At 33.1% G+C, this 23,402-nt stretch overlaps 1 long non-coding RNA gene across 1 annotated transcript; it reads right to left on the bottom strand.

The window, feature by feature from the left end:
• Positions 1-21,918: 21,918 nt before the first annotated feature.
• On the bottom strand, positions 21,919-22,992 carry LOC133784382 (uncharacterized). Its single transcript, XR_009871314.1, has 4 exons — positions 22,941-22,992; positions 22,729-22,817; positions 22,413-22,612; positions 21,919-22,154 (listed from the first exon to the last, which is right to left on the bottom strand). It is a non-coding gene; the product is annotated as an uncharacterized LOC133784382 (long non-coding RNA).
• Positions 22,993-23,402: the final 410 nt, after the last annotated feature.

Here is a 23,402-nt window from a genome sequence, read left to right on the forward strand (position 1 = left end):
TTGTTCACATGATTGCATTATCAAAGAAAACTCCAAGAAAAGCACTAGCAAACATAAACTATCTCTATGGGCTTGTACAGATGCAGATGAGAACATGCATATGTTCACCTTATATACAATAAGAGAATGTTAAACCATCATAGAAAGATAATCATAGTTCAATATACTGACCTCCGATTTTCCAATCAAAAGAAAGTTGTTGAAAATCTCAGAAATGGTTTCTTGAACATCTCATTGGATAAATATTGGGCCTCACCTTTGTTAACCCAAGATATATTTCCAAGAGGGGGGCTGAATTGGAAATTTAAACTAATTTCGTAAATTTAAAACTTAATATGCCAAATTATGCAATAAATCAAATTTATCAAGTAAAAGCAAATAATATGGCAAACAAATAGAAATAGCAAATAATCAAAATTGTAATGTAAAGAGTTGAAGGTTAAGAAATCGCAAACTCTCGAATTTTACAAGGTTCGGTAGAACTAAGCCACCTACGTCCTTGGTCTTCAAAGCTATGGACCTAGCTTTGAGTTCAACTATCGAGCCAAGTTAGCGGGCTTGACTAACCCTTACAACCGGGAATTTTTCACCAAGGTATTTCCAAACCTCTTACAATAGTTTTCCACCACCAAGGACTATCAACCTCTTTTTCGGATTGTTGAAGTGTCAATCTCACTCTAACCGGGTTGTTTACAAAAACCGGTGCCAACCTCACCTCAATCTCAATATGGGAATGTGTTTGATATTACAAGCAAAAATCACTCTAGAAGTATGATAATACAATGAGAAACCTAGAGTGATTAGCAAGCACACTTAGAAGGAATAAATACAAATTTTGGCTCAAGTGTGTGAATATGTGTTTGGATGAGTTAAACTTTGAGAGCTCTTTGAAATCAATGGATTTGGTTTGGTATATGTAATAAATGCTCAGCCAACAACCAACTTTGAGTGAAAAACGAGTTTATATAGAGTTTGGGAAAAAACTAGCCGTTTATAGCCGTTAGGAGTTAATTTTCGAAGCTGTCTGCTGCGAACCGGAATTCCGGTTTGGAAGCAACCGGAATTCCGGTTGCCCATCCGGAATTCCGGATGGCAAACAGAGAGCAAAATCCGTTTTAAGCCTATTTTCCCATTTTCAATTCTTTATAACTTTTAGCTTGTTTATCCGATTTCAAAAATTCCAATTGCGTTACGACCGTATCGGGATGTATTTTCTTAAAAGTGAATTTAGGATAATTATTTCTCATTTTAAAAAATCACCATTTTTTAGTACGAGAGTGAGCCAAATTTTATACTTATGACTTAACGTATACTTGCAATCACTTTACAAGACTAAGAAATGGAAATAAACCTTTATCTTGAGTTTCTTGAGTCTTGAAGTCCATTTTGGGTCGTTTCCGGAAAATTTGGTAAAATGACCATTTTGCCCTTGGTCATAAGTTTGACTTTGAAGTGCTAATTCACTTTGGTTTTTGCTACAAAATCAACAAATCATTAGTAACAAATAATAATCAAATATTTGTTAATCATCAAAACAAGGAGACTTAAGAGTTTGGGTCAACAATCTCCCCCTTTTTGATGATATCAAATATTTGATTATTTTAAAAGGGAAAGAAGATATTTTTAAATATGAATATTAGATTAGCTCCCCCTTAATGTGTGCAAGGATAAAAGAAATTTACCTTTTAGTTTTACCTTGCATGATTTTGTAAACTCCCCCTCAATATATCACTTAAGTTCAAATAACATTGTTAGTCTTAGATATTGAGGTTTTGCCAAACATTAAAAAATAATCCTATCACTTCTCCCCCTTTTGAGTCATCAAAAAGGATGGCAAAGGAATTCACAAAATAAATCATAAACAAACATAGATTAAATAGTTTAAACATTCATACATAAGGCATAAAGCCATGCAAACACATAAGTACATAGAGAAGAAAATAAAACATAAAGGAATGCAAAACTAGAAAACATGCAAATGCCTAAGGTGGTGGCGCCCCAAAACGCCTCATGTAGGCCCTCATCTCCTCCATTTCATTACGAACATTTTGGAAGCCTTGTGCCATGTCACTCCGCAAGGTGGTAAATTGAGTGTTCATGTCGGTGTGAAGACGAGCAAAGGCCTCCTCAAGGTTGAATTGAGATGCTTGAGGCATGGGAAGGCTTGAGGTTTGAGCTTCTTCTTCTTCATTGGCTTGCTCCTCGTCTTCACTTTCGCTTGCGGGTAACCCAAAGCTCTCCTCTTCTTCACTTTCGTCGCCTACTTCAAGGCCCTCTTGCCTCTTTGGCCTCTTTTGGGAGTGAAGACCCACTTATTATTGATAAGAGCATACCCTAAGCTTGTGAAAGATTTAGGACCTAGCTTATCCCCTTCGGTAGGTTCAACCTTCTTTTCATCCGAGATGGGAACTCCTAAGAGAGGTAGGATGTAGCTAAGGAGAAAGCCAAATGGGAGGGACTTAACCATGTTGGGTTTATACACATCAACAATAAACCGAAGAATAATATGTCCTAGGTTGATTCTTGCCTTTTTGGTTAGGATAAGGTATAAAATGAGTATGTCTATGTTTTTGACCTCATCCTTATGACCACTTCTTGGAGCAAGGTTATTGATGATAAATAGTTGGAGAATTTTGGCTTCCAAAGTAAGATTGTGAAACTTTGGTTTTATGAAAATTGGGCCTTCTCCACAAAGGACTCTAGAACACTCATTCATAGCAAGAAGTTCATCATTCTTAAGAGTGGTTTTTGGTTCTAGCAAAAGTCCCTCATTGGGTGCTCCTAGCAAGTTATTTAGAGATTCTACATCAAGTGCAAAGGGGACATCTCCAATAGTACCTCTAACTCCTAGGGGTGCATGGCTAGGTTTGATGCAAGCATAGAAGGCTCTAACCAACCTAGGGTACATGGGTGTCTTAATATTGATAAAGAATTTCCACCCTAACATTTCAAAATGATAGCTGAATTTGACACAAGCTAGGCTTGGAAGGTCACAAAATTTACCTTTGATAATAGGCCTAGAGGAGAAAGCATCATGGAACCGATTGAAGTCCTCTTGGTTGTAGAAAAGAGTAGGTTCATTTCTGCCTTTAGCCCTTTTCTCCCTGATTTGTTCAGCATTGAGAACCCTCTTGCTCTTCCTTGGGTTGGATGATGAAGCCATTGAAGGGAAAACAAGAAGAGAAGGAGAGTTTTGGAGAAAAATGGATGATGAAGTGAGGGTTTGAGGGAGTGATTTTTGAGAGTGAAGAGAGTGGAGGCTTGTATTTTAGTGTGTAGAGTCAGAATGGGGGAATGAAACTCGTGGGTAGGGTTTTTATGGGGAAAAAATGCATTTAAAAAAAAAGGCAAAAAAAAAAAAACTCATGGGCTGCTGTCAGGCGCCAACCGGAATTCCGGTTGGTGCACCAGCCCAGCCCCCTTTTCAAAAACGTGCCCAAAATCTTCGTTTTTAACCCAATTGACCCCAAACTTTTTCTAACACCTAAAATATGAGAAAATGAACATGCTCAAACAAGAAAATCTAAAAAATGTTGAAAAATAACGATTTACGGTAAGTTTTAAAGAAAAGTTCAAGAAAGCCAAAAACTTACCAAAAATGAAATCTGTTCAACCAAATTGAAAAATTATTTTTCCAGAAGTTCAAGAATATTAAATATGAGGTGTGTGAAGTGACGGAATCGAAAAATATTAAAAATTGAGAATTTTGGGTAGATTTTTCGAAAAATGCCTTAAAAGGCCTTGAAAAGTAGAAGTCTACCAAAAATGAGTTTTATGCATCCAAAGCGAAAAATTCTTTTTGCAACACCTCAAGAATGTTAAATGTGAGGTGTGGGAAGTTACGGTTTTGAAAAATGATGAAAATTGAGCATTTCGGGCAAAATTCCTCTTTTAGGCTTAAAACTTTTAAAAATGCACATGTAAAATGCATGAAATGCATTCAAACTATTTTTCAACCATTTAGAACCTATAGGCATACTAATTTCACTCATTTAGACATGTTTAAACATACAAATTTATATAATGATCAATAATGCAAAATTTTGTGTGTGTACTAATTCAAAAAGTATGTCTAAAATATGCCTAAAAATCACAAAATGACCTATAATCTGATTTTTCAAGTAGTACAAGGTCATATATCATTTAGTTAATTTATTTATGCATTTGAAACATGTAAATATCATATTGAGAGTACATATGCATAAATTTATAAGTAAAGAGAGATATGATACCAATTAATTAAAGTCGCTAGTGAACTTTATATTTCATTGAGGTTGGTCATTCCTAGCTCTCTTCTAATGAAACTAAATCTCTCATCACTAAGAGGCTTGGTGAATATGCCCGCTAATTGGAATTCGGTGCTTACAAAGTCTAGTACAATTTCACCTCTTTGGATATGGTCTCTAAGGAAATGGTGCCTTATATCAATATGCTTGGCTCTAGAATGCAAGATTGGATTCTTAGAGAGGTTAATGGCACTAGTATTGTCACACTTTATGGGTGTACATTCAAAATCAACATCAAAATCCTTAAGAGTTTGTTTCATCCAAAGTATTTGAGCACAACAACTACCGACGGCAATGTATTCGGCTTCGGTTGTGGATAGGGCTACCGAGTTTTGTTTCTTGCTAAACCATGACACTAAAGAGTTTCCTAGAAAGTGACATGTTCCACTAGTACTTTTCCTATCCGACTTACAACCGACAAAGTCCGCATCCGATCCGAGTAACTATTGATTTCAAAGTTTGAGTTCTTGGGATACCAAAGTCCTAGATTCATTGTGCCTATCAAGTATCTAAAAATTCTCTTGACGACACTTAAGTGGGATTCCTTGGGACATGATTGGTACCTAGCACATAGACCAACACTAAACAAAATATCGGGTCTACTAGCAGTTAAATATAATAATGAACCAATCATACCTCGATACTTGGTGATGTCAACATACTTACCACTTTCATCCTTGTCCATCTTTATGGAGGTGCTCATAGGGGTTTTCATGGACTTTGCATTGGCCAAGTCAAACTTTTGAAGTAGATCCTTGATGTACTTGGATTGACTTATGAATATTCCATTCTTTTGTTGCTTTATTTGAAGTCCAAGGAAAAAGTTGAGCTCTCCCATCATGCTCATCTCGAATTCACTATGCATACACTTTGAAAATTCTTCACAAAGAGCATCATTAGTAGCACCAAAAATAATATCATCAACATAGATTTGTACTATAATAATGTCTTTTGATTTTCTTTTAATAAAAAGTGTATTATCCGCTTTTCCCATTGAAAAACCATTTGAGATAAGAAAAGTACTTAAGCGATCATACCAAGCTCTAGGAGCTTGCTTTAAACCATATAATGCTTTCTTTAATTTATAAACATGGTTAGGGTGTTTGTGATCTTGAAAACTGGGGGGTTGAGAGACATAAACCTCTTCCATAATGTATCCATTTAAGAAGGCGCTTTTAACATCCATTTGATACAAGATAAAATTCTTGTGGCATGCAAAAGCTAATAACATTCTTATGGACTCAAGTCTTGCTACCCGGGCAAAGGTCTCCTCATAATCAATTCCTTCTTCTTGATTGTAACCTTGGGCCACTAATCTAGCCTTGTTACGCACAATGACCCCATGCTCATCTACCTTATTTCTAAAGACCCATTTTGTTCCAATCACCGATTGGTGTGACGGTCTTGGAACTAACTCCCAAACATCATTTCTAATAAATTGATTTATTTCTTCTTGCATAGCTAGAAGCCAAGATTCATCGAACTCGGCCTCTTTAAAATTCTTTGGTTCAATTTGAGAAATAAAAGCAATGAAATTACACAAGTTTCTAAGGGAGCTTCTAGTTGTGACTCCTTGTGAAGGATCACCTAGAATTTGGTCTATAGGATGAGCACTTTTGAACTTCCACTCATGAGGGAGGTTAGAATCCATACCTTTGCTTTCATTTACCTTTTCCTCGGGTAGTTCCTCTTTGAGAGTTTGTGATGGAGCGTTAGATGATTCTCCAATGTCAAGCTTTTGAACCTCTTCTCCCAAACCTACAACATCATCATCTACACTTTTGCTTGTAGGAGGGTTAGACTCATCAAATGCAACATGAATAGATTCTTCAACAACATTAGTTCTTTTGTTATAAATCCTATAAGCTTTACTATGTGTTGAATAACCTATAAAAATTCCAACATCGGATTTTGCATCAAATTTTCCAAGGTTGTCCTTGGTGTTCAAAATATAGCATTTACATCCAAAAACTCTAAAATATCCAATGTTGGGTTTTCTCCCTTTCCAAAGCTCATAAGGGGTTTTATTCATGTTAGGCCTAATGAAAACGCGGTTCAAAATATAACAAGAAGTATTAACGGCCTCGGCCCAAAAATATTTAGGTAATGAGATTTCGTTGAGTATTGACCTAGCCATTTCTTGAATTTTTCTATTCTTCCTTTCGACAACTCCATTTTGTTGTGGAGTTCTTGGAGCCGAAAAGTTATGGTTAAAACCATGTTCATCACAAAACAATTCTAAGGCATCATTGTCAAACTCTCCACCATGATCACTCATAATGGAGGTGATTGAATACCCTTTTTCATTTTGCACACTCTTACAAAATTTAACTAGATTTTCCAAAACATCATTTTTGAGTTTCAAAAATATAACCCATGTAAATCTAGAAAAATTATCAACAATCACAAATGCATAGTATTTACCACCTAGACTAGCAATTCTTGAAGGACCAAATAAATCAATATGAAGCAATTGCAAAGGTCTAGAGGTTGAAATCTCTTTCTTGGAATGAAAAGATGTTTTAATTTGTTTTCCAAATTGGCATGCATCGCAAAGTTTATCTTTAACAAAAGGAATAGATGGCAAACCAACAACAAGATCTTTTCTAACCAACTTTGAAATAGAATCCATACTAGCATGTCCTAATCTTCTATGCCACAACCAAGAATTATCATTCATAACGGTTAAACATTTATTTTTGCTATCAAAGGAATCAACATCAACAACATAAACATTATCCTTCCTTTCTCCAACAAAAATAACTTCATTGGTTGAAGCTTTTTCAATGGAGCATTTTGAGGATTCAAAAACAACACGAAAATCCTTATCACATAGTTGACTAATACTAAGTAAATTATGTTTAAGGCTATCAACAAGAAGCACATTTTTAATACATGGAGAGTATATGTTACCGATATCACCAATGCCCAAGATTTTTCCTTTTGAATTATCTCCAAAAGTGACAAAGCCACTTTCCTTGCTCTTAAAACTCGAAAATCTTGATGGGTCACCGGTCATATGCTTGGAACAACCATTATCCAAGAACCACAAGCTTTTGCTCTTCCTTGTTGATTCCTACAAAAATAAAATCATTTTTTGGCCTTTGGTACCCAAAAAACTTTGGGTCCTTTCTTGTTAGGTTTGGAACCCTTTGGTACCCATTTGGTCTTGCCTAGATATGCATATCTCTTTACATGACAATATGAAATAGTATGACCATCTTGGTTACAATATGTGCATGTAAAGTGTGGTAGGCTAGTTGGTTTTACAAAGAAGTTTCTCAAAAAAATTTGTTTCCTACTAGGATCATATCCAATAACACTTTTTCCAAAACCACAAGATTGACTCCCTAGCATAAGTTCATAGCCTTCTTTACCTTTTGTAAAAGTATATATGTCATTCTTAAGGCTTTTTATGTTATCATGAAATTTTCCAATTTCTTTCTTATATGAGGAGCAAGTAGTACATTGAGATTTAGTTCAAAGTTCTTTTTCATTTAATTTCAAAATCTCAATTTCTTTTAATAGCATGTTGGTCTTTTCTCTAAGAGTTTGGTTTTTAGCAAGCAATTTTCCAAAATCATTAAATAGATCCTTAAATGAACTAGACAACTCATCATATGGTATTTCTAAGTTATCATCATCATTTTCACTATCATAATCACTTTGGCTAGAAATGCTTACCCTATCATCAAGAGCCATCATGCACATGTTAGCTACTTCATTCTTCTCCTCATTGTCGGAGTCCTCCTCATCACTATTGAGCCAATCCGCCAACATTGCCCTTCCTTTGTATTTATTTTTCTTTCTCATTGGGCAATCCATCTTCATGTGACCGAGCTTCTTGCATTCGAAGCAAATTAGTTGATCATCTTTGCTCCTTCTCTCTTTTTCTTTTGAATCACTTCCTCTTTGTGGCTTCTTCCCAAAGTTCTTCTTGAATTTCATGAACTTTTTGTACTTCTTTGTGAAGAGTGCCAAGTCCTCCATGTCACTACACATGCTATCCTCATCATCCTCACTAATGGCACGGGATGAGGAAGACTTGAATGCAATAGTCTTCTTTTTCTTCTCAACCTCCTCTTCTTCTTGTGCACTCATGAAAATTTCATGGTTCATGAGTGAACCAATTAGTTCTTCCAAGGGAAGTGTTGAGAGATCCTTGGCTTCTTGAATGGCAATCACTTTGCCTTGATAGGCTTTGGTGAGACTTCTCAAAATCTTGGTCACCATCTCCTTTTGTGAAAGTACCTTGCCAAGAGAATTCAAACCATTAGTGATAGTAGTGAAACGAGTATACATGTTAGCAATAGTTTCATCCGCTTTCATCTTAAAGTTCTCATATTGAGTAGAATAAATTTGAATTTTAGTTTCCTTCATAGCATTTGTTCCTCGATGAGTGACTTCAAGCATTTTCCACATATCATGAGCGGTAGAGGCTTGTTCAATATTTTTGAACACATCTCTATCCAACCCACATATAAGTGCATATTTAGCTTTAGCATTCTTAGAAAGCATTTTCTTATCTTCTTCGTCATATGCCTCATATGTCTTAGTAACTTCTTTATCATTAATGACATGTTTAGGAATGTAAGGACCATTAGACACTATATGCCACAAATCATAATCAATAGATTGAAGATAAGTTTCCATCCTAATTTTCCAATAGGGAAAGTCTACTCCATTGAAGAATGGTGCTCTAGTTGTGCTTAAACCTTCTAAAATATTATTTAGTGAATTACTTGGAAACGCCATGCTCTAGATTGTGAAATCTAATCAAATCAATGAGCCCTTGCTCTGATACCAATTGTTAACCCAAGATATGTTTCCAAGAGGGGGGGTGAATTGGAAATTTAAACTAATTTCGTAAATTTAAAACTTAATATGCCAAATTATGCAATAAATCAAATTTATCAAGTAAAAGCAAATAATATGGCAAACAAATAGAAATAGCAAATAATCAAAATTGTAATGTAAAGAGTTGAAGATTAAGAAATCGCAAACTCTCGAATTTTACAAGGTTCGGTAGAACTAAGCCACCTACGTCCTTGGTCTTCAAAGCTATGGACCTAGCTTTGAGTTCAACTATCGAGCCAAGTTAGCGGGCTTGACTAACCCTTACAACCGGGAATTTTTCACCAAGGTATTTCCAAACCTCTTACAATAGCTTTCCACCACCAAGGACTATCAACCTCTTTTTCGGATTGTTGAAGTGCCAATCTCACTCTAACCGGGTTGTTTACAAAAACCGGTGCCAACCTCACCTCAATCTCAATATGGGAATGTGTTTGATATTACAAGCAAAAATCACTCTAGAAGTATGATAATACAATGAGAAACCTAGAGTTATTAGCAAGCACACTTAGAAGGAATAAATACAAATTTTGGCTCAAGTGTGTGAATATGTGTTTGGATGAGTTAAACTTTGAGAGCTCTTTGAAATCAATGGATTTGGTTTGGTATATGTAATAAATGCTCAGCCAACAACCAACTTTGAGTGAAAAACGAGTTTATATAGAGTTTGGGAAAAAACTAGCCGTTTATAGCCGTTAGGAGTTAATTTTCGAAGCTGTCTGCCGCGAACCGGAAGTCAGGATGGGGAACCGGAATTCCGGTTGCCCATCCGGAATTCCAGATGGCAAACAGAGAGCAAAATCCGTTTTAAGCCTATTTTCCCATTTTTCAATTCTTTATAACTTTTAGCTTGTTTATCCGATTTCAAAAATTCCAATTGTGTTACGACCATATCGAGATGTATTTTCTTAAAAGTGAATTTAGGATAATTATTTCTCATTTTAAAAAATCACCATTTTTTAGTACGAGAGTGAGCCAAATTTTATACTTATGACTTAACGTATACTTGCAATCACTTTACAAGACAAAGAAATGGAATTAAACCTTTATCTTGAGTTTCTTGAGTCTTGAAGTCCATTTCGGGTCGTTTCCAGAAAATTTGGTAAAATGACCATTTTTCCCTTGGTCATAAGTTTGACTTTGAAGTGCTAATTCACTTTGGTTTTTGCTACAAAATCAACAAATCATTAGTAACAAATAATAATCAAATATTTGTTAATCATCAAAACAAGAAGACTTAAGAGCTTGGGTCAACAACCTTAAGCATCTACTGATAATGCACCAAGTAATTCTATCAAACCAAAATAAAAAAAAAAATAGAGAAATCCTCATATACATGAAAAAAATGCCACAGTATATTTCTATGAAAAAGAAAAAAAAACAAGCTTCGTTGAACCAATGAACAAGTTTCTTCCTCTGTTTTTCTCTGGCTTTATCTCTCAAATAATACCTAGAAATGAATATAAAAGAACAATTTTTCACATCTTAATTGGTTCCAAGTATTTCAAGCCACAACCAATCCATGAGTAAGTGAAAAGGATTAACTCTTTGAAGAAACATACTATAGTGATTGCAGTTTAAAAGCTTAGAGCCATCCCTTCAATTCTAGTGGTCTCTCAAGCACAAAACGGTGTGAAATTCAACAAAAAGACAAATGCAAGTAATAGATTCTTGAAATGGTCATCTAGAAAGACAAAGTCTATTTTGACAATTTAATTGGTGCGTGAGATGGATTATGAACTTACAGAAGCAATAAACACTAACTGAACCCTTCTTAGAAACGCATAAGATTTGAATTCAACAAAGAAAAATACGAAAGGTAAATATGAATGTGGTAAAAAAAAATTCACTTAGGCTATGAGCAAGGAAACATCAAATGTAGGGAAAGTTCTTCATAGTTAAGGTGTAATACAACAAACTATCTACATCTTGTATTGTTCAGATTTCTGAAAGTTTAGACAGATCCAGGCAATAATTTCCGGTAGAGTCAAGATAACTTTTACAGACAGAAACAAAGCATCAATAATTTTTTCAAGCAACTAAATTGTGATTGAGGCTAAATGTGTTACAGTTGAGAACAACAACAAAAGGATAGCTACTATAAATTGGAAAAGAAAATGCTACCAGCAAGAACCAACCCACTATGGCATTGTGCTTATTTCACGTTGAGCAGGTTTTCCAAATAAAGGATCTGTGGTTTTAACCTGAAAATAAGTGATAGAAGTCAAGGGATTGGAATTCTGAAGGCACTCAGAAAAAAATAAATGCAAAATTATTTCTAAAACAACGATAACAAACCAACGTGTCTTGTTATTGAACAACTAATTCAAATTTTTTGCATGCAACTTGTAAAGTTACAAAATGCAAGTCTCTCCCGTAGGTCATCAAAAAGAAACTTTAACAAAATGGGCATATGAATTACGCATACCCAAGACTTTGCTTTTGATAGTGGAGGCTCCCATGTTCCAGTCAGAGTAAAATCATCCAACTCAGTTTCAGAAAGGGGAACACTCTCACCAGTTACATGATTACATCCAAGAAAATAACAAGAATAGGTTCCCCCCAATAGCGTTGCTGAGAAAAGAGCCAATCCCTCAGCTTATAGTTCACCTAAAGAATGACATGTTTGAGGCAAGTAAAGCATATATTATCTATAGGTGCTAGAGTTGTTTGAGCCAAACAATGAACATAAACTTCAGTTTATTGACAAACCACCTGTTACATAACTGCGTTAGTAAATTATCTTTAATAATCACATGTAATAAGCCCTCCAAATGTTCAAAATTTCAGAACTGTTTTTTACTAACAAAGATGTTGCACCAAAATGAAGTAGCCTAACCATGCAATTCTAATTCTAAACAGCTTAAAAATGTAAATTCTGCAACACAAGAAGTGTATATTTTTGTGTGAATTGGTAAAATATTTATAAAGAACCCAGAAGAACACACCTTTCTAATACATAATTTGCCACCCATATGGGGATTGCTTCTCCATTAACTGGATTTCTTGCATAGCAACCACTAAATACCCCCGTTTTTTCCTTCTGAAGTTCAGTTCTCTCAAGGTCACTCTTTCTTGAGGCAATATCTGTGTACTCCTCCACAAATCTATTTAGGTGAATAAAAAATTATTAAGAATAGGTCAATTAATTTGCCAGGAGGATATAAAAATATAGTCTTTTTTAATGATTAGTTTTATTTTGACTACACATCAATTTGGCACTAATTAATTTATTTTAACAAAAGTAGCTGTTAGTGTTTGACAGAATCAAATTTAATGGAGATTCAAGAAAATCAAAGTAAAAATAATTACAAATCATGGTCGGAGACCAGAAGCACCAGCGACGCCGGGAGTTTCAAGGACGAAGACAAATGCGTAGAAATCACGCTCGATGTCGGAGACGACTTGGCTGTGGTTCAAAACAGAAGAAAATGTGACTTGGCCAAGTCCACTCAAATAGATCATCAGATTCAGAACATGTCCACCGACACCGCCTGCGTCTTCAAGTGACTCAAATTCGTGAACGAGAGGAAAACTTTCTCCGAGTCAAAAGAAGGCTGGCCTGAGATCGAGCGGCATTTCGATCTATTGGGCAACAATTTTGGAATCCTCCCCAAATCAAGTTAGATTAATAATCAATTTACAAATCTATAAATATGAAATTGTTATAAATTAAGAGATTAAATAGAATGAAAAAGAAACAAACAAACCTAGAAAAGAAAGGAGTTATGGATGATGACTATGTAACCGCCATGGAAGATGGTGGAGGGGATAATCAGAGGTGTAGAACACTGATTGGAGAAGCCCAAGTACTGATCGGAGGAGGCGATGATGACCTAGGTCGTATGGTCTTCTGGCATGTTTTGCTACAGAAAAAGGCCAAATGTGATAGATACTCTAAAGTGTTGTAGTGAATATTTAAAGAGCCATGGAGTTAGCTTTAAATTTTGGCCCAAATTTTCAATAATAACACTTTTTAAATAATGTAATTTTTTAATGTATAATAGAAACTCTAAATTGTTGTAATGATAATACTTTTTTAATAGAGTTATAATCATGTGCTATAAGAAAGGTATTTTGTACCTAAAAGATTAATGTCAAATAAAAATTAAATGATACAATAAGTAAAAAAATTATTTATATATTAAATTTTGGGTATATATGGCCAAGATTGAAGGTGGAAAAATAGGTCAAACATTCTAGTTGGCTCACAAACTTTCTAATGATGAATTGCATACAACTGATCAAGATAATTCTAATGCCTACATTTCTAGTGATACATGAACTCTAACAAAAAAAATGCAATCTGTAAATTCAAGTTGATTAATAATTCATTCATAGGGTAGTTTAAGGAGGAAAAATAAAAACCTTCTGATTCTGATCTTGAGACTTCAGTATAACAGGTTGAGAGAGGAAAACATTATCAATGTTTCATACATATGGCAGAACCTCTTCCAGCCCTTCCTTCAAGCTTCTGGAGTTGTAATCCATCTCTACTTTGGCCTTCTCACAGGAATATGCCCACTGATGCCTTAAAACATGAACTGTCAGAAGAGAAAGAGAAAATTTCAACCTAAGTTGCCAATATTTGTGGGTACAAAATTCGCCCAACTGCAAATGAAAAAGGCTTCAGGCCAAGTGACCTAAGTTGGAAATTCTAATCAAAACCCCATTTATGTCTTACACAGAAAACTAGTAAAACAAAACCCCAATGGTGGCACCCAAAAGAGTTACAAATATCCAAGTCTTCAAGACAACTGGATATCTCCCAAAGAGTTATTACTCATCCACAATCCAAACACAATAATCAGATGCCTTACTAAGGTAGCTGTTGGTATATTTATACTCAGCCCACAAACTACCTTAACAAACTTCCTAAACAATTAAACATTACTTGCTTCCCAACCAGTTAGATTTTACATTTGAAACACCTCAGCCAGTTTACACTTAAAACATCTCAGCCCTAATTACACCTAGAATATTTTAGCCCAATTAGTGGCCTAACATTTTACAAGTAGCTTTGATATAAATGTTGATGCTTACAGCTAACCTCACCAAATCAAAAAGGCTTAGTACCCAAACTAGCCATTTTAAACCTTGGCGAATTCTGAACTAAATTTTATTTATAATCCAACCAATAACTAAATAAATAAATTAATAATAATTAAAAGATAAATAAATAACTAATAATATTTTTGAGAAGTTACAATAACTAACTTAATTTAAATGCTACTTAAGCAATTAAAACTAGATGGAATGAATAAATAGCAGAAAAGAATACCAACCAGCGAAGAACAACCAGTGCAGGAAATAATAAAAAAAAATGCAGAATATTAATTACCATCAGCAAGTGAGCTTACATAATATTGGATTATCAGAGAAATATTAACATTATTAACGTACTGAATAATGAAAACTTGTAAAGAAAATTGTACAAAACAAATCACAATAAACCAGAACAGAACATCCTTAAGAGTGATATGAACAAAATGACAACTCACTTCGAAATTCAAACCATCTTAACGAACCATAGCCATCATAACTAGTTTTAAGAATATGATAATAATTGTAGAATAGTTAATTTAAATAACTGCCATTGTAATGTTTTAGTTTTCTTGTATCTAAGTATGCCCACCAAAGAATAAATAATAAGACCAAACTTGACCAACCACCACCAGATGATGAATAGAGAAGTCCAAACTAATTGTCACTCATGGTACCAAATAGTCTGCCTGTAAGGCTATAACTACATATATGTATAGTATACACCTAAACTACACTTGTTGCTCATGGTAGAACATATGTGTAACCAACACTAAAGGAAGCTAGCTAGAGAACAAGAAATACGAGTCGTTCAAAAAACATTAATGGAAATAATAAACTGGTTTAAAAAAAAAAGATATCATATTAGATAGAAAAACGCTGGAAAAGCTCTTCACACAATCTCAGCAACTAAAAAAACCGTAATCAAAATAATCAACTAAGACATACAGTTAATTAAAACAGAAAACACTAGGCTACTAGAGGTCACCAAATACAAGTTTAGAAGAGAGAAAAATTGCAAAAACTCTAGCAAAAGGAAATTAGCGTGAGAGATTTTATGCAGTGTAAAAAAAATATACAACATGTACATATATACATATGTATGTATGTATGTATATATATATTAGAAAAAAACACAAACAAATGAAGACAAGGAAAACCTCTCTTAAACTTTGACAAACATCTTAACTACTCATTTACATTGTCACAACACTTTACCAACACGCAGGCCAGTCTTAGTTCAAACAACAATCCAAAAAACTCAGCCCAGATTCTCAACTAATGAAAAATACAAAAGAAAACGAAAACAAAAAAACAAAGCAGCATATGGAACAAATATACAACTCCACAATCATAATATTTTAGATCATAGATGAAATAAAAAAAATCATAACAGGGACATCAATCTTCAGCTTCAACACATGTGTGATGTGTGTATGATTGCATAGTTGAATAAACAAATAAACAAAAAAAACCAATGAAATTCAAAACAAAGGTATCCGTCGTCCAAACATAAATCCCAATGCTTTCACCAAATACACAACAATCTCAACGAGATTGAGATTGTTAAAAAAAATGAAAAACACCCTTTTCAAAATTAAAACAAAAAACACAGCCTTAAATCGACCAAAACAATGGAAACAGAAAATCAAACAACCCCATTTGATTTAATCCCAAATTAAGCTCGATTAGCATAAAAAACCAATGACCTAGATCAACATATTAGCTGAAGAAGGAAGAAAAACCTCATCTTTTCTAATGTGGTAATGTTAAAAGTAAGCAAATACGAATAAAATCCAAAAGAAGAGATTTCAATGACCCGAACATTGACCGATTGTGGAGTGTGTGGAAAACCCTTGGAGGAAAAAGAAGAGATTTCACTGACCCGGATTGGCTCAACGCCGGGTTTTCGTTCTATGACGAGAATGCCTAGCTAGTTCGGGTCAAGATCCGAGAGTGCCTCGACACGAGAAAGCTCGGGTACGTCTAATAGAATGTTGACAATCCCTGGCTTAAGGCAAAGCCGACGCCACGTCGAGCAAAATGAACAAAAGTGGAGCTTTCAGAGCAGCTCTTGCGGCAGAGCAGAAGATGAATCAGAAAAAATTAGTTGGCCTTTTACATTTACTAAAAAACAATGCGTTTACATTAATTGAGCCATTTTTTTTTGTTTCCCTCCGTTTTAACTTTACCCAACCATTTTTTTTTTGTTTCCCTACATTTTAACTTTACCGCTTTCTAACCTATTATAATACTTTTCCAATTAGCTTATAATTATGTATTATAGAAAGAGGTATTTGGTGTAGTGACATATACCCCCATGTGTGGATATGGGTCATGCACACGTGATACAAGTTGCCCAATAATTCCAAACATATAGAATTTCACATAAAATCATAATAGAATAATGCTAATTCTACATATTAACCCTTTATGGTTAAAAAGTAAATCTATATGTTTTAACAATAGGCACATATTTGAACGTAAAAATGTATTTGCATGCGACATACATACGTGGGAGCGTTGTTAAAAATTGACGTTTTAAAACGATAATTCCTACATGCTTATTTCTAACTTTTTCAAATAAAATTCTGCAACATGATCTCTTCACCATTATTTATTTATTTAAATCCCAAAATTTGATTAAACTACTTAATAAATTATTTTCAATTAATTCATAAAAATAATTCATTTAACCTTTCTATATTTCTCATAAAATAATACGCAAATTTATTATTTTAAATTGCTTAGAAAATAACAGAACTTGTAGTCATTTAGACATACTTACAAAATTTCATGTTTCCTTTAGAAAATAACATTTTTCTATAAATTAATAAGAAATACAAGATAAGTGTGAGCATTTATAATTTAAAGTGTGGGAAAATATATTTTCTCTTATATTATTTAGGACTTAAATTAGGTAAGTGTATAACCCATTAATTTTAAACAAAATAATTATTTTAACTTAGCAACACAAACTTTCAGCAACTTTTATTTTGTTTAAAAGTGATAAGTGAATTTAAACGAAAATATTTTCTCATTTAAATAAAAAAAAAACTGCACCTAAATAATAATGTGAAAAATCATGGTTACATTAAAAATATATCAATTGTACATGCACATAACTTAGGAAAAAATCCATTTAATATACTAACATTATTTATCTCATTTATCTCATTTAAAAGACATTTCTTAATTTTAATAAAAAATCCCATCATCTAATATTTCATTCATAATCACAAACTTAGTTCAAAATCACATTTTTTTCATAAAAATCAGCATGTGTTAATTTGATAAAAACACCCTTGAAATGTGAAATAAAAATACATTTTTATTTACATAAAATTAAAATATCATTAGAGACATCACTTGTGCATATAAATTACTGTTTCACCAATTTACTCACTAATTACACACAAAATCAGAAAGCATAATTAATCATGAAATTTATCTTTAAGTCATGCTTCTCAGTACTCATACCATAACCTTCATACTCATTCAACACAAATCTAAACACAAACCCTAGCATGCACCCATTAACATATTTTCATTCTTACAATTAGTTTACTAAGATTAAAATACTAACAACAAAATAAACATAGGACATCCACATAGATTTTTAGTAAAACCCTAGATGATGCAACATAAATACCAATGTGACCATGTTTCTAAAAATCAAGGTAGAATCAACAACAAGATCAACCATACTCACCATATCCCTTTTTAGATGCCCTAAGTCGAAACCCAATACCCATACAATAATAAAGCTTCCAACCCTTTATATTACATCAAATCTTATCTCATACAAATAAAAACAAAACCTTTCCATAGTTTAATTATAACAAGATTTTCCCATGACCAACAATAAAATGATGCCATAAACCAAACCACATAAAATTATAGAGCCACACGCCTAGGCCAAAATCCTTGATGCATCAAATAATACAATCTTTCATCCCAAAATCAAAATAACAATCAATCAATATAACCCAAGAAATCATAACAACACTAGGGCTAGAGATTTCATTACCTCTCCTGATTGTAGAATCTAGAACACAAAAGTGACCAACACCCAAAATTATAGCCACCACTTGTTCAAGCCTAGGGTTTCTAAACCCACATGAAGAAAAGAAGAAAAACAACAAACAACAACCAAGAACACTTATCAAAACACAAGAAACAAAAGAAGAGAGGATCTAGAAATCTCAAATACAAGAAGACATTCCCTAGGATTGAATTTTTTTTCTCTTCTTCTTCTTCTCCTTCTTCTCGTCTCTCTTCCATTCTTTCTCTCTCTGTCTCACACTCACTCTCTCGCCTTGTCTCTCTAGGTCGTCGGTCACAAGAGCCCAAATGCTCTCATTTCTTTCATTTCCTTCCTTTGAATCTAACCTATGAATTAACTAGCCCTAATGGAAATAGGTAAGTTTCATCTTTTTAATTCTTTTCATTTATTCATTTTCTAATTGATTTTCTCTTAATTATAGGAAAAACAAAGAGTGTATAAAAGATGACAACTATTTTCCTATTTTAGCTAATAATCATCCAATCGCATTGTTCTATGACCAAACTAAATAGGAAAGGAAATCCCCCATTCCCACTATAGTCCACATGCCACCTTTTATTAAATAAAATAAATCTAATAATAGGAAATAATGTCTAGGAAAATCTATTGCATGTTCACCATGCAACCATGCACATGCACACACCCAATTGCCATCACTACCTACCATACACCTTGGTGCATTTAATCAAAACTCATTTTCTCACTTAATTAAATTAACATAATTTATACCAAACAATTCAAACAATAAAAAAAAATTCTAACACTTAACAATTAAAAATCAAACAAAGCAAAAAATTATTATTTAAATAAAATAAATGTGGTGCACTACATCAATGCTTTGGATAGGAAGATTAAAAAATATACAAAAAGACTCAAGGACACTTGATAGGCTTCAAGAGGTAGTTGTTCATGTTCTTGAATTTTTTTGTATTTATATGTTATATATAAATATATTGTGTTTATATTGCAAGATTAATAATATTGTATGATAATGCTTCTAGTTGTTTTTTTCTTGTTCATATAAACTATTTATATGAATGATGAATTTTTTAGATTGTTGTTGTTTCGAAAAACAATGGGCCCACCATGCCTATTCCGCTGCGTGCTCTAAATGTTTTTTTGAACAATTGGTACAAGAGCAGGTCATTGATCTATACATATTATTAATTGTTGTGAGGGATTGCATGCATTTTTATATTATGTGTGATATATGTTTGAATGGATGGATGTTTATTTTCATGATGATAGATTCTTAAGGGTTGTTTATTATGGTGCTTTTGGGTTTTGGAATTGTTCTTAAAATTTCTAGATGAAATATGTAAGCCATTGTAGGGCATAGGATTTTTATATTTTCTTAAAAATTATGGGTAAAATTTTGTTGTGGTCCAAGCCCAAGGCCTCGAGTCCGAGCCTGAGCCCCAAGCTGCGCTAGCAAACCTGTGCATGCCTACCAGGCACTGTTCCTGCATGCACCTAGTCTGCACCACTACGCTCAGCCGTACCCCTGTGCACCAGCCGCACACCCAGTTGTGCATCCCAGCCAGCCAGCCCATGCACCTCTAGTCGCGCACCCCTGCCACACGGAGCCAGGCCAGCATGCACCCCAGTCATGGCCAGCCACTCCTCCACCAGCTGAGTCTCCTCCAGCCGCCACCCCTTCTTTTGGTACAATCTAGGGTTTGTTTCAAACAAACAAACCCTAGTGTGTTGTTACCATAATTATTTTTTAATTAAAAATCATAAATTGAATTAAAATGGTTTTAATTCGAAAATTTCTTTAATTGAAATAATGTTGATTATTTTCCCTAACTAAAAAAGTTTAAATTGTTATCTTCCATAATTAAAATTGTTTTAATTAAAATGTCGAAAATTAAAATTAAATTGTTTAATTTTATTTTTGAATTAAATTACCCAAATTCAAATTCGGCTTTAGAAACTTTTGGGTGTTAAAACCCAAAGTTTAATTATTATAAAAGTTTTCTTAAAATAATTAAAATGTTGCATAATTCAAAATGGATATTGAAAAAGGGTGGCATTGACTCACAAGATTACATCTCAAGGTTCAAGATCAAGGTGTTCTTAATCAGGCCTTAGTTAGTCTAGGTTACATTTTCATGTATTTTTTGCAAGTGTTGTAAATTTTCTAGAAATACCCAAAAGTTACCATACCTGCTTTTATTTTATTATACATGTTTGAATGTGATTATAATGTTTAATATTTTGTCATGCATTATAACATGCCATTCATATACCCACACAGTATGCAATTAGCATGCATTGCATTAGTCTAGAAACATGTTATTAGGAACGTCCTATAATTTATGTTATGTGTCTATATTTGATAATTCATATAATAATAAATTTAGTCTTAATTAGTTAAGATGGTAAATCAAAATTAATGTTGTTTAATTTTTTGTTTTAATGAAAAATGCTTTATCAAAATAAAAAAAAATGATATTCTCTTAATTAAAGAAAAATTAGAATTAGAATTAAGGGCACAATTTTATTTTTGTTTTGCTTAATTGGATTAGTAATTAATAGAATATTATTTGGTAAAAATAATTAAATTTCTTTTTACAACAAAATTAAAAAATATTTATTTTGTGAAAAAATCCACTTTTTCAAAATAGTGAGTGGGAGAGGGAGTTATGACAATAAGTCCCATGGTCTCTGTAACGCCCTGCTAATTAGGGTTTGTTACCAAGTGTGTTTAAAATTAGTGCTGGACTCGCTGAACGAGTCATTTGGACTAACCATGAGATTAAGCCACTAAGGGTTCAGGTATTTAAAACTTTGGTCAAGTCATAAACATTTACATTAACAAAAACTTTTGTCTTTACAAGGGATCCCAAAAATACAATTTTAAAAGTCGCTTACGACCTCAAGGTTACAAAATAAGCCGACTCAGGCACCAAAATTTGGTCCAACCCTAGCTTCCTTGAATCTCCCGGCCGAGGCAATCAAGCGAACGACATATGTACATGCTACTGCTGTCGCTCTCCAACTCATGGCTTCTCCTTACCCTTACCTGCACCACAAAGCACCCATGAGCCAAAAGACTCGGGAAGAAAACATATTTAACAATTCACGAAGTACTACAGTAGACTTAGTAGTAATAACTGAAACTAAGCATAAACATTATTAAGATCAGCAACTATAGGGTTGCACAAGTGCTTGGTGCACTCCACTACAAGAAAAAACATTTAGAATAACTCTGAAAAAGTGCTATAAAAAACAATTTATAACACTTTATCAAATGCTAACATAGGCCATGTTATTAAAAGTCCAAACCTTTTTATAATAATTTTCAAGTGTTATCAATAGTGTTATAATTAACTATTATATAACATTTTTTCTTTGTTATAATATACATATAATATCTATTTATCAAGCTTATAAATATGATGTCAGGAGCAACTAATTATGCCTATTTCATAACATTATTTAAGAGTTATAAAAAATGTTATTATAGATTTTTTATAACATTTCGTGCTTGTTATATTATATTAATGATAATTTTTTGTTATAGTTGTAATTATCTAAACTATGCACTATAATATTATAAATGTAATAGCATTTATTATTGTCATATATTTTAAAACAAATTATTATATTTTATTTATATAATATTTTAATAAATTTTATTATGTATATATTTTGATCAAATATATTACAAAAACAAATATTCACAAAATATTAATATCATTACATTAGTAATTAGTAATTAAGTGCAATACAAAAGATTTCTAAAATATTAACTAAAAAGTTAAGCTAATATATAAAAGTAGTACACCACAAAATAAAAAATAAAAAAAAACACTTTTAAAATTTTGTAGTCGAACTCGAATCTGTCATCACTGGATCATGTGGTATACTCCGAAGAAACTTTATATAGTAGGAAGTACCTGACCAAATTTAGAACACAAACTTAAAACCAATAAACCAGGTCACAACAAGTCTAATTAACATGTCTCAAGTAAAAAAAGTTTAGGATATAATTATTTTTTTTTAAATGTAAGGTTTAGTAGCATAACAGCTATTTTTCAATAAATCCTAAATTTACATAAGTAAATTACTAGCATTTGTGGAGTACAAACTTGTGTTAGTGTGAGAATTTACATTAAAAGAATTGCAAACAAAACAAAAGGATCAAGAGCACAAACCTCAACCAGATGTGGAACTGAGAAATGTAGGTTTCAAGAGTAACCTTTCCAAGCCATCTACATATAAATTGTCAAAAGTATAACGTTAAAAAAATTAGAAGAATAAATGATCCTGATGTTTGAGCCTTTTTAAGGGTTAGACAATTCATATGGAGAAACTTCAGAACTGCTGGGTGAAGTTCCGCAAACTTATATAAACCCTGGTAAAAAAAAAAAGAAGAGAAATTAAAGACAGAAAGAGGTGTCTTGTGAATCTATGCAAATGATTTATGTCATCATAATATTATCCATATTATTACTCATGTATAACACGCACGTTATAGGGATCCATGAGGTGTAGGGATGGAGCTTGTTATATGAAACCTTGTCGAGCTTGTAAATGTACTCGAACCATAAATAACCAACCTACACAAAGGATCATGAATGAAGTGAGAAGAATATATATATATATAAAAGAGCCATAAAAATCATCACTGGCATTATATAAGCTCATGATACTAAAATTGTTGTCACATAAATGCTACTCACAAATACGGAAACAGCAACTACAATCCCTTTGATTGAAACTCTCTTCTTTGTTTCTATTTCCTCCAACTTTTCCATCCACTTCTCAACCTAAGATAAAACAATATTGTTCAGCTAAAGAAACCAAAAGGAAAAATAATTATTAGACAGGCGAGCATGAACATTCAATGATTTACATTTGGATGAAAATATGCATATATCATTCCAATGATCCATATATAACGATCAAGTCCAAATCTGAAATGCCACTCATGCAGCCGAGAGAGATCTGGCTTTGCAGGACCGGTATACCCTGCATGGTGCAGAATAAGGAAAGATATGAGATTACTTTAGTTTTAGTCTATTTTTTATTTTTGGCGATCAAAACTCTATTGTTGGAAAATACATATGACACATTAAATGGAAATGAAATAAAAAAAAAATTCACCTTAGTAAAACGTGCAAGACTAAAATCTTTTCTGATGC

This window comes from Humulus lupulus, chromosome 6 (assembly GCF_963169125.1).
Source record: "Humulus lupulus chromosome 6, drHumLupu1.1, whole genome shotgun sequence".
Classification (NCBI taxonomy): Eukaryota; Viridiplantae; Streptophyta; class Magnoliopsida; order Rosales; family Cannabaceae; genus Humulus; species Humulus lupulus.